At 38.1% G+C, this 11,184-nt stretch overlaps 1 long non-coding RNA gene across 1 annotated transcript; it reads left to right on the top strand.

The window, feature by feature from the left end:
- Nucleotides 1-324: 324 nt before the first annotated feature.
- On the top strand, nucleotides 325-9,904 carry LOC141578244 (uncharacterized). The gene is made up of 5 exons (XR_012508384.1): nucleotides 325-520; nucleotides 4,575-4,756; nucleotides 6,158-6,222; nucleotides 6,498-6,763; nucleotides 9,715-9,904. It is a non-coding gene; the product is annotated as an uncharacterized LOC141578244 (long non-coding RNA).
- The last annotated feature ends 1,280 nt before the right edge of the window (nucleotides 9,905-11,184 follow it).

Genomic DNA, 11,184 nt, shown 5'->3' with positions numbered 1-11,184 from the left:
ACTTATTTCATATGAAAATGATCATAATTTGGGGTATCTTGGGTTAAATAAAGTATATTGTCAACGTTAGTTTCACTTTTTACTTTTTTAAAGGCGGTTACACATTAAAATTTAAAATTACACATTCCTTGTATTTGTGGCTCACGTTGTATTTGTACTGGACTGAGCCTGTCTGGAAGAAGGTAGGTGATGTTTACTAAGCACTGAGTGTTCTTAGACATCTCTGAATTCTTCAGCACAGTTATCAGATCGACTCCAGAATCTGAATTCTTGGGAAGAGTTGGAAACCTCAGTGTGGCTACGGCATGGAAACATTTTAGAGCAGTCCCAAACAAGAGCCTCTGGGTCATAACTGATCATCAGGATGACGTGGGGACAACTTTCTAATTGATTTTCGATCCTCTCTACAGATAAATTAATTCAATAAATATGGACTGACTGATGTTTTACTGTTTTTTTTCTTTCTTTCTTTTTCCTTCCTCTCCAGGTCCTTTACCTACGAGGAAGGAGTGACTTCCAGGTAGGAGAATACCATGCTGCCTAAAGAAATTGATGCGAAAGAGGCATGATTACTGGAGAGCCTCAGAGAGAGCTTGGGTTGAACAAGAGTTGCACTGAGGGCTGCCACCTTCAGCGATATTCCAGAGTGGTTCAAAGTAGGGCACATTCAGTTATGTAATCAGAACATGAGCATAACAAGAAAACCAGCCAGTTGACCATCAAGTCTAAGAGGCTGACTTATAACTATCAAAATTATACAGAATTTCTGCACCCTACTCTATTTTCCTGAAGGTAATTATAAAATTGCATACATTGGATGTTCTTTAGATTGGAGAGCCATCAGCATTTTCCTCCATTACTTAAATACAACTTTTCCACATTTTGAAACAAATGGAGCTTTGCCTAAGCTACATATGCTATCTTAGGATGAAACAAAAGCTTCTAAAAAAGTAAAACACGTTCATTTGAAACAGCCTGCAGAATTGAGTTCGGTAGATGGTGTACTTTTGACCATTTACTAGAGAAAAAGAGGAGCTGGAATGCATTTGGCAACCCTCAGTCCACTCTTGTTCAACCCATGTTCTCTCTGCAGTGGTTAATATGAAAATATAAAATTTTAGCAGAACTGATCCAACCACTACTCTCCTTAGCCATTTACAATATGTTTCCCTATTTCATACATACTAGATGTTAGAGATAAAGCAAGAAACAAAATAGTCTCTGCTTCCATAGGGGAGTCTCACACACATAAAGTGTTCTTTACCCAGAAGATTACCAGATAACTGACACTAAGAACATCACTTCTGTCACTGTTGAAATTTGGAAGAACATGAAAGAGCTATTAATAATAACAATGCTAACGCTTTTTAAGTACCTACTAGGAGTCACAAATAGTGCTAACTACCTTTCATAGATTATTTCACAGCATCTCTTTGAGAGAGGTTATATTATTGTCACTATTTTGCTGATAGGAAAACTTAGGGTCACTGAGGCTAAGTTGAAAGCCACACAAGACTTGAAGAAGCTGGGATACTAAGCCATGTTGTCTAGTGGCACTATTCCCAAATCCACTGAAGACAGTACAAAGGAAATACTTTTACTTGACGTTACAAAAAAATGAACTGTCTTAATAATCCAAAATGAAGCCTCACCAAGGCTCAGAACAAATGCTCCTTATCTTGTGAAATAATTGAATTGACTTCACACGAAAAAAGAAAGAAGACATTATCATTGTTTGCATATATTGTTGAGGAACAAGTTATTTCCAAATTACATGAGTCATGGTAACAAATATCACTTTATAGTATATATGTATCCCACAAAGATGAAGTTGTCAAGTCAACAAATTTTTCTCCATTCCCTCACTCTTCCCTTTCTATAACCCTATTCCTATGTTAGTATCATTTTCTGCTTCAGGAAAGGGAAACTACATGATGCAGGCTAGTCCAGGAACCCTGACAAGAAAGGGGTACACATACTCAATACAGGATCATAGTAAGTAACCACTAGATGAGAGTGGAACATATCAGGAAGAGTTGGGTAGGAACAATGGAAGGATTTAAATCCTGCAGCTAAAGTCACTGTGAGGTCTGACACTCACTTCACGATATGCACTTCATTGGTTTCTCCAGGGACAGGCTGTCATATCATATTTATTCTTCTAACTCTGCTTTGTGGACTGGGATAGAACAAAGTAAACATATGGGACAAGTGTTCCTTGAAAAAATTACATGTTTTATCTTGAATACACAGTAGATATGGGTAGGGTGAGGTTCTTGGACTATCATGATGAGTTTATATCTGCTTTACTGGTTAAAGTGTGTGCCAATATGGTTAGATGCTTTCACAATCAGTATGTCCACCCAACATCCATGAATGGCACAAAATCTCATTTATTCTAAAATTATGGTTCTCAGGTAACAAAATTTCATTTACAACTACTAATTCCTGGCCCAGTGCCATACTGTTCTGAATCAATTGTTCAGAGATATAATTTTTTTCTGGTTTGAATATTTGCTTGTTTTCCTTTCTAGGATAATCCAACTTGCAGTTAGATTTAAAGACCACAGGTTAAGACCAAAAAGAAAAATATACTTACTAAGAATTCAAAAAATTATTTAAGTGAAGACTCATTTTCTATTGCTCAAGGATTTCTAATTTATATGGCAAACTAAGCACATATATAATGATCCTCATTACTTGTGGATGCTATATTGGCAAATCTGCCTACTTGATAAAATGTATTTATAAACCCCAAAATAAATAATCACAGCATTTTCGTGGTCAATCACAGACATGCACACACAGTGTGGAGAAAAATGTGGGTGCCCAACAGGCACATCCCCAGCTGAGTTTGAACAAGGTGACACTCTGCCTTCACTTGTCAGCTCTCATACTGTAAACAAGCATCCTTTTAACAGTCTATTTAATGCCATGTTTTCCACATTTTTGTGTTTTTGTTGGTGATTTGGTTGTTTAAAATGTAGTGCTGTCTCTAGTGTTCCGAAGCATGAGAATGTGTGATGTGACTTAGAGTAAATACATGTGTTAGATAAGCTTTGTTCGAGCTTGAGTGATAGTGCAGTTGACCATGAGTTCAGTGTTAATGAATCAACAGTCTATATTAAGTATGGCGTCTTTAAACAGTAACATGCGTAAAACAAGGTTGTTTATTGATTGGTTGATGAAACTATTGCGAGCAGAAGTTCACAGGAACCTAACTCCACAGTTTCCATTTCTTTAATATAACATAAAGGTTGTTTTTATTTGTTTGTTTTTAAATCGAAAACTTCTGGGCACCTGGGGACATTGGTGGCTGCTTAGGTCCCTGCTACCTCCCAATATTTCATCGAAAAACAGTAAAAAGAAAATGAAAACGAAAACTACATGATAAAATTCCTCAGCATAATTGGATCAAGAGAATGTTCAAGGCTTGTGGCCCTAAAGCCAGGCTGAGAAACGCTTCAGGGAAGAGAAAATAGGGAATTATTGACCAGCCTAAAGTGGAGTAAGAGGAATTCCACACCAAATAGATTTTTTTTTATTGTTCTGTAGCACAGAACACAGTTTACAAGGAAGAGACTTAAAAGCATCTCCAACTGAAAAAGTTGAAAAGAAGTAAAAGAAATAAATTTTGAGTGTGGAGAAACAAGAGTACAAAATGGCTGAAGGGCATACACACACTTTCCCACCAACTCAAAAGTTAAATATTCAAAAAGGATCAGGACTTGGTTAAACTAAAAGATGACAGTGCCATTAAACTAGGAATCTTTAAAAACCACAACAGTGCCAGGAACATAAAAAGAAAAGAACAAATAAACCCACATGTTATTAATAAAAATAATCAGAAAACAAATAGGCAACACATACCTACGGGGGGAGAAAAAAGGTCTCAGAGAAAAACAAACAAGCATGAAGCAAAAGAATACTGTAATATAGTTATAATACAGACTAAGTTAAGATATAATAGCATTTAAAGTCAACATAAATCATCTAAAATGAGAAATTCAATCCTTAAAAATAGTAATTGTCAAAAAAAAAAGAGAAAGGCATTAAAAAGAATAGAATAGTAACCACTAGAACAAAAATGCAAATCTTCTGTTACAAGTTGAAGAACAAAGAATACAAATCCTTTAGAGAAAGTAGGATAGCACCAAAGATAGTAGGAAAGAGAACCTTAGCCAGAAATGTTCAGATGTTAAAGTATAAGGTGGGGTCGTGAAGCTGTATCTAGAAGAATGTTGTCTATGCTGATAAACAGTATCGTTTGTCACATGAGATGGGGAAGACAGAAAGTGGAAAAGATGAGTAGGGGAACCCACCACACACACAGGGAAGGTGTCTAAACAAGTGGCTTCCCAAATGACACAATGAGTGGATGAGATTTTCAAGCAAATCACTTCAGTGAGGGGTACCTGCAGGAATAATTCCATCCTGAAAATTCATGAGGAGCTTTCCTCACCCAGTAACCCTGTCTCAGAGCTTCACTGACACACACCTCAACCCCCAGCAAACTCAAGCTCTTGTCCGTGCTAATCAGTCTTCTCTCTCATTTTCTGTCTTCCCACTTTTAGGTCCAGAATACGAGAAAGAGAGAAGTCTGAATATTGCTTCTTAAAAGACGAGTCATGACTTCCCAGTACCCTATGTTGCTTTTATAAACTCAAAACTGCAGACAAATTAAAAGTAGTAGAAATACTTCCTCAAAATGTGCTGCCAAGAACATTACGCATTATTCAGGTTTTGTCTGGACAAGGTAAAGGCAGTGGAATTTCATCACCTTGATGCAGATAATGCATTTGCACTAGCACCAACTAGGACTCTTAGATTTTTTTTTTTAATATTATCAGTTCATATTCCGTTTATGGCAATTAATTTTTTTCTTCCCTCTCTTCTTTCTGGAACTTTAATTACACATGTGTTAGAACTTTCAATGTTGCCCTGCAAGTTATTGAGGCTGTTATTTGTTTTCAATGGTTTATTTTCCTCAATTCTTCAGATTACATCATTATCTTTGCTCTGTCTTCAATGCCATCTCTCAGGCATGTTATCTCCATTTTTCTGTTAATCCCATATGATAATTTTTTTCAGTGATTGTATTTTTTAGTTATTTGATTATTTTCCACATTCTATTTCATTTCAAGCATTTTTTAAAATAACCATAAATTTAGTTATAATTGCTTTAAAATTTGTCTGCTGCTAATTCCCAAATCTGGGTCATCTTGGTATTGTTTTCTGTCAATGGTCTTTTCTTTTGAGAATGAGTCATACTTCCCACCCACCCCCATTCTTTGAATAGCAACTAATGTAAAATTTTTTTCCTGGACACTGTGAATATTATGATTGGATTCTGCTGCAGTCTCCCAGTGAGGTGTTTTGTTTTGTTTTGTTCTGTTTTTAGCTTCAGCAGCCAATTATCTTGCTTGAATTGCATTGACATTGCAATATAGTTTTGTTTTTTTTTTTAAACTTTTTTTGGTAGACTGCTGTGAGTCTACCTGACACATATATGACCCAAGTGTCAGCCAGAGATTTGGGCAGAGATTTCCGCAAAGCTTGGGATTCCCTCTCTCTGCTTCTGAAATTCCTCCGTCATCATCTGTTGGCTGTGGTTTCTCTGAACTCTCTAGATGAAAATGGATGTACATTTTCTAGCAGCGACTTTGCCGTCCTGGGTGGTGAAGACCGTGACCTGCCCTAAGGCTGAAATCCATAATAAGTGGGAAGATTAACCTGTGCCTTTCTCTTCTTCCAAGTGTTAACACCCCTCCCAAATCACTATGCTTACATTCTCTCTCAAGTGCCTTCAAATAATTGTATTTTATGCCTTGACCAAGCCTTTATAGTTGTTGTCTGATGAGAGCTGGTCTCACGTAAACTAATTCAGCCATGATGGAAGTGGATTTTCTCCCCTTTGTCATTTCTTATTTTATAAATGTGTGCTTTCTCCATATTTAAGTTTGATCACTAGTTAGTGTTTGGTCTGTGTTGCTTCCTTCCCACCTTCCAGGATTTTGATTTATTAATTTGATTTAAAGTTTTTCTGTTCAATACTTTTTTTTTATCTTTAATTTTTCCTTCTTTGTGCTTTCTTTTGGTTTCATTGTTCTTTTCCACTTTTTAAATTTGCTTTTTGTTTTGTTTGTTTGTTTTATAGGGGGGAAGTAATTATTTATTTTTTTAATGGAGGTACTGGGGATTGAACCTAGGACCTTGTACATGGTAAGCATGTTCCCTGCCACTGAGCTATATCCTCCCCCCTCTCTTTTCTCCTTTTTTTATATTGATGATTAAAATAATTTCTTTTTTTTTACTTTTATTGAAATAAATTTTCAATGCTATGTATTTCCTTTGATTATTGCTTTAAGAGTATCCTATGGATTCTGATATGTTCATTATCTGATTTTCACTACCATTATTTTTCCAAAAAATTAAATTGCTGACATTTTTATCTTTTTGTTCAAAAGTTGTTTAATGACAAGTTTTTGAATTTCTAGATTGTACTCGGTCACAGGAGAAATGGGTTCAAGATTTAGAAGGTGGAAGAGAAGAAGCAGACATCTTATGCTCCGATAGTGGGCACAGAACTCAAGGTAACATGGCACCCGTGTGTGGTCACTCAGCTGCTGATTCAGTGGTTGGCCTGGGGCAGCATCTAACCCAGCCTCTCCGACTCCCAGCACATCTCAAGTCCTGGCCTAGGTCACAAGCAGCTTCCTTGTAAAAGATGCCAGCTTTCCTGCAGGCCTCCAGCATCATCCAGGTAGGTCAGAAACAGACTCTGTTTCCAGTTTGTGTTATGGATTCTGGTTTGTTTCCACAAGTTACAGTTTTCTCTGCTCTCTGGCTTCATAAAGACTTCAAGCCCAACCCAGCTTCAGAGGCAACAGTTTACATAGATTTGTCCACAGACCCCAGAATTGGGCAGGGGCTAATATATCCCTATATATTTATATATATAATATATAAAGTAAATCTCTTGTTCTATGTCATGAGTAAAAATGGCTTCTCTGATAAAAACCGTGACTTCAGAAATTGGTGCTGGAAGTGGTTCTAGAGGAGCAGAACCTCAAGGAGGGGTTCTCTGAATTGATTCTGTGTTATCTGTACCTGTTGTTGTGCTGTTGTGATGTTCTGCTTAGAGAGATATTGATAGTCCACGACATGGGACAGCACTGGGTACTTAAATTATTGCCTGTAGACATTTAGAATCAAGTGCCTATAGAAGGGGCACAACTTTGGTAGGTCAATACAGCTGCTGCCGTAGAACGTGTTAGAAAAAAATAACTATAATGAGGTTCATTGGTTGGTTGTTTCCTTGTTAGTTGGAGAACCTTGGGAAAGAAAATGCCCCATCAGAGATGCTAGTTAAGGACCAGAATAATTTTATTATTTACCTTTAAAAAGCTGCCTTATTTCCTGTAGCTTCAGGGCATAGAATTCTGAAAAACAAACTTGGTATTTAATCCTGAAAGGGGATTAATTATAACACAAATTGAATTCCTAGTATCTCTTGGTCCCTTATGTTAAAGTTAGGTTATTAAGTGTGAAGGAGAGTTCTCTAAAAGTTGGAATGAGGACATATGGGCTGATTCTGATAAACCTGGGAGACTTTTTCTATGTTCTGCAAAGTATCCTTTACTCATAAAGCAGCCTTTTACGTCCAGTCAGGAGAGTTAGTCTCTTCTTGCCAGGAGACCATGTAATGGCCTACTCTGATAAAATTTCAGAGTAATTATGTAATTTTGTCAGTTTAGGGAACTACTGGTCCTCCTTAGGAACACCCCCCACACTCCTCATTGTTTCTATTCCTGTGACCAGACTCCAGTAAAGCACAAAGTGTAACCTCTGAGGAGGTGTAATACACACACAAAGAATTGCAAAGATTTGCCAGTTTATGCCATTAGAAATCTTGGAAACATACCTGGGAGTGGGTCCTAAGGTGTCTGCCGAGAGTGGAAGGAATATACTGTTGGATTGGATCTAAATATTGCTATTGGTGAATTAAGACACAACACTGTATTCAAAACATTGGCAAAGGTGGCCAGAGGGCCCTAGCAGTTTGCTCCACTGACTAAAACCTGGACCCAAAAGTGATCTACACAGAGTGGAGATGAGGTGCTTGCTAGACCCTCCTTGGCATGCTGTAAAGAAAGGTGTCCAAAGGTTTAGGAAGACTGGAATGCTAGAGCGGTGTAAGACTTGCTTACTCACTCCTTAAATACATCCCCTAGGAGGTGCGGAGGTTACTTCCCTCACTAGGGGTGTGCAAAATTCATTAGTGAGAGGAGCCCTGATGTCTTACGGTGGCTCTTCTTTGTAGGCCAGGTTTGATGCTGGGAAGCGCTGCTATCAAACTGGGTTGCCTGATTTAATAATGATGATGGTATTCCTGAGTGTCATAGGCCACGTGGTGGCACTAAGTCACCAAAGACGGGAAATGTGTGCATACTGGAATGAGAGGCAGAGCCAAAATCAGTCATAGGAATGGTTTCACTGGCAAAAATCATTGGTATTAGCTAGTGGCTCCTGGTTTCCCTAGAACTGATATAAATGAATAGCCTACTACAATTTTACTTAATTTGTGTAATTAGAAAGCTCTAGGTCCCTTAAACAGAGGACCAACTGAATTCACTGTAATTACCAAGTGGAACAGAGGGTTTAAACTAAACACGACAGGGCAGGCACCATTGTTGGCTATCTTGGTTTAGAAGTACCTCTCATAGTAATGATATGGTGGAGCTCAAAACAACCTGCCCTTGAAATTAAAGACCAGTCGTAGATGAGGTGTATTAATGATATAGTAAAACCCCACCCTGGTAGAAAAGCTATTTAATCAGTGGACAAATTATGTCTCCAGGTTTTGAGTGGGGGGTTGCACGCTGAGCCTGTAAACTCAGCAACTTCTTGGGCACTGCAGAACTTTTGGAGGCCCTGCTGATGTGATCATGGACAGCACAAACAGAATATTGAGCATCCTGGAAGATGTTAGGATGGATAGCAGAGACAGTCGGACTTGACCTGACTTCACATTCATTGTGGAGCGCTAGGGTTGACCTGCTGCTTCTGAGGTTTCCAGCACTGCTGATAAACGAACATTCTCAGTTCTAGACTTGGTGACACTCAACTCTATGAAGGTTTCCTCATGTTCTCATAAATCTTTGGGGTTTTTTTTGCATATCTAATTAAACCTCTTACTAGAATAATTCCATTATTTCTGTAGCTGCTTTAATGTAACTCCATGTGTATTGATTTAAAACTCATCAGAGAGGTCCTTAGGATTTTTCTCGGTGTTGAGTATGTATGAAGGATCTGATTTCTGATCTGCACTGTTGTGTGGTGCTTTGATATCAAATATACCATTTATTAATATATAAATACATACCATTTATTATAGTTACCATTAGGTAGAGATTAATCTACAGCAGCTGTTACAGACTGCATTTGCATCCCCCCTGAAATACATGTTGGAAGCCTAACCCCAGTGGAATTATGGGGTAATTGGGCCTTTGGGAGGTAATCAGGTTCAGATGAGCTCATGAGGATGGAGTCCCCATGATGATGGGATTAGTGTCCTCAAGAGAAAAAAGAGGAAAAAAACTACAGTTCTCTCTCTTTCTCTCTTTCTCTCTCCCCTTCTCCCCTCCTCTCCCTCCCCTCCCCAACCCCTCCTTCCCTCCCTCCTTCCTCTCTCCCTGCCATGTGAGGATACAGCAAGCAGATGGACATCTGCAAACCAGGAAAAGGGCCCTCACCAGACACTAAATCCACTGGCACCTTGATCTCGGACTTCCCAGCCTACAAAACTGTGAGAAATAAATGCTGTTTAAGCCACTCGGTCTTGGTCATAGCAGCCCAAGCTGACTAACACAGCAGCACCGGTCATGCTTTGCCCTCTGAGGCAGCCAAAGGTGGGTTATGTGTGGAACAGGGGTGGTAGGCGCACATTCACACGCATTTGGCAATATGTTTGGGTATTTATTTGAAAAAAACAATAATTTAAATAAATACACTTAAGACAAGACTGTTCTATTTGAGTTGAGGGATAGGAAAACGATATGAGAGATTTTGCTGGAAGACCCAGAGGGCAAATTCACTTTGCTGTGGATTCTATCCAATTAGTCAAGCTATTGATAGAAAGAGCACATCTCTCATATATTTTCCACATTGCCAAATATTTTTTTCCTTAATAATAGTGTGCTTAGGGTATATTGGAGTATCATTAAAACTGAGCCCATCATGCAACAGGATGACAGAAAGAAAATAAATGTCCCTTTGCTGCATGTTATCCATCTCTGCCCTATTAAATTTTCCTTCTCAAATTGGCTTCTTAGCTAGCCAGAACATGGCCAGACACTTTGATAATGACATAGTCTACACACACATTTTCTGTAAGTCTTTATACAGCTCATATAAATACTGTAAGAAGTGTCATTCTAGCCTTGAAGATTTTTCTTGATATATGAGGGCTCTCCTCTCCCTTTGTACCATCTTCAAGTCTGTCTTTTCTCCACCCTCATAAAATGTGAGAAGAGACTTCTTTCAGGAGATTATTAAAGTTTGTTTTGCAGTCCACTGGTTGGGAACGAGAGTTCCTGGTAATTTTAATTTTGAGGTGTTTCCTAACTTAGGTTTAACTCTATTCATCCCAATAGATACCAGAGTAAAGAAGAACACATTACTATGAATGTATATTGCATTACTATGAAGTTGACGATATTTTAAATAATTTAATACAGAGTACCTTCTACTCTAGTAATTCTAATGACATATCAACAGTAGAAATTTCAAAAACAGTCACATGAAACAGAAGTATCACTTGGAAAAGGCAAGCTACACACTAGAAATTATCTCGTAGGACAGCATCACATTGAGTAGTATTTCATGGTTCTGAGACTGACCCCAACTGACTCAAAGATTGAATTACCAGTGTACTAATATTGGACACGCATGGCAGAATAGACTCACATTAACCATGCTTTAGAGCTGAAATGTAAAATCATAATCTATTATGTATTAACTGATACTGATAAAAATAACTATCTCAGGCTGCATTGCTCATTTTGACATGGCATGGTTTTTTTTCCTACATGTAGACATAAGTGGGGTACAGGTATTTTCTCAGATCAGTTCTGTCAAGGCAGTGGTTTGGGGCCTAATAGGGTGTTTTTACTTAAGGTTCTC

This window comes from Camelus bactrianus, chromosome 7 (assembly GCF_048773025.1).
Source record: "Camelus bactrianus isolate YW-2024 breed Bactrian camel chromosome 7, ASM4877302v1, whole genome shotgun sequence".
Classification (NCBI taxonomy): domain Eukaryota; kingdom Metazoa; phylum Chordata; class Mammalia; order Artiodactyla; family Camelidae; genus Camelus; species Camelus bactrianus.
The sequence above is the reverse complement of the archived record's forward strand: the minus strand, read 5'-3'. Positions and strand labels throughout refer to the sequence as shown.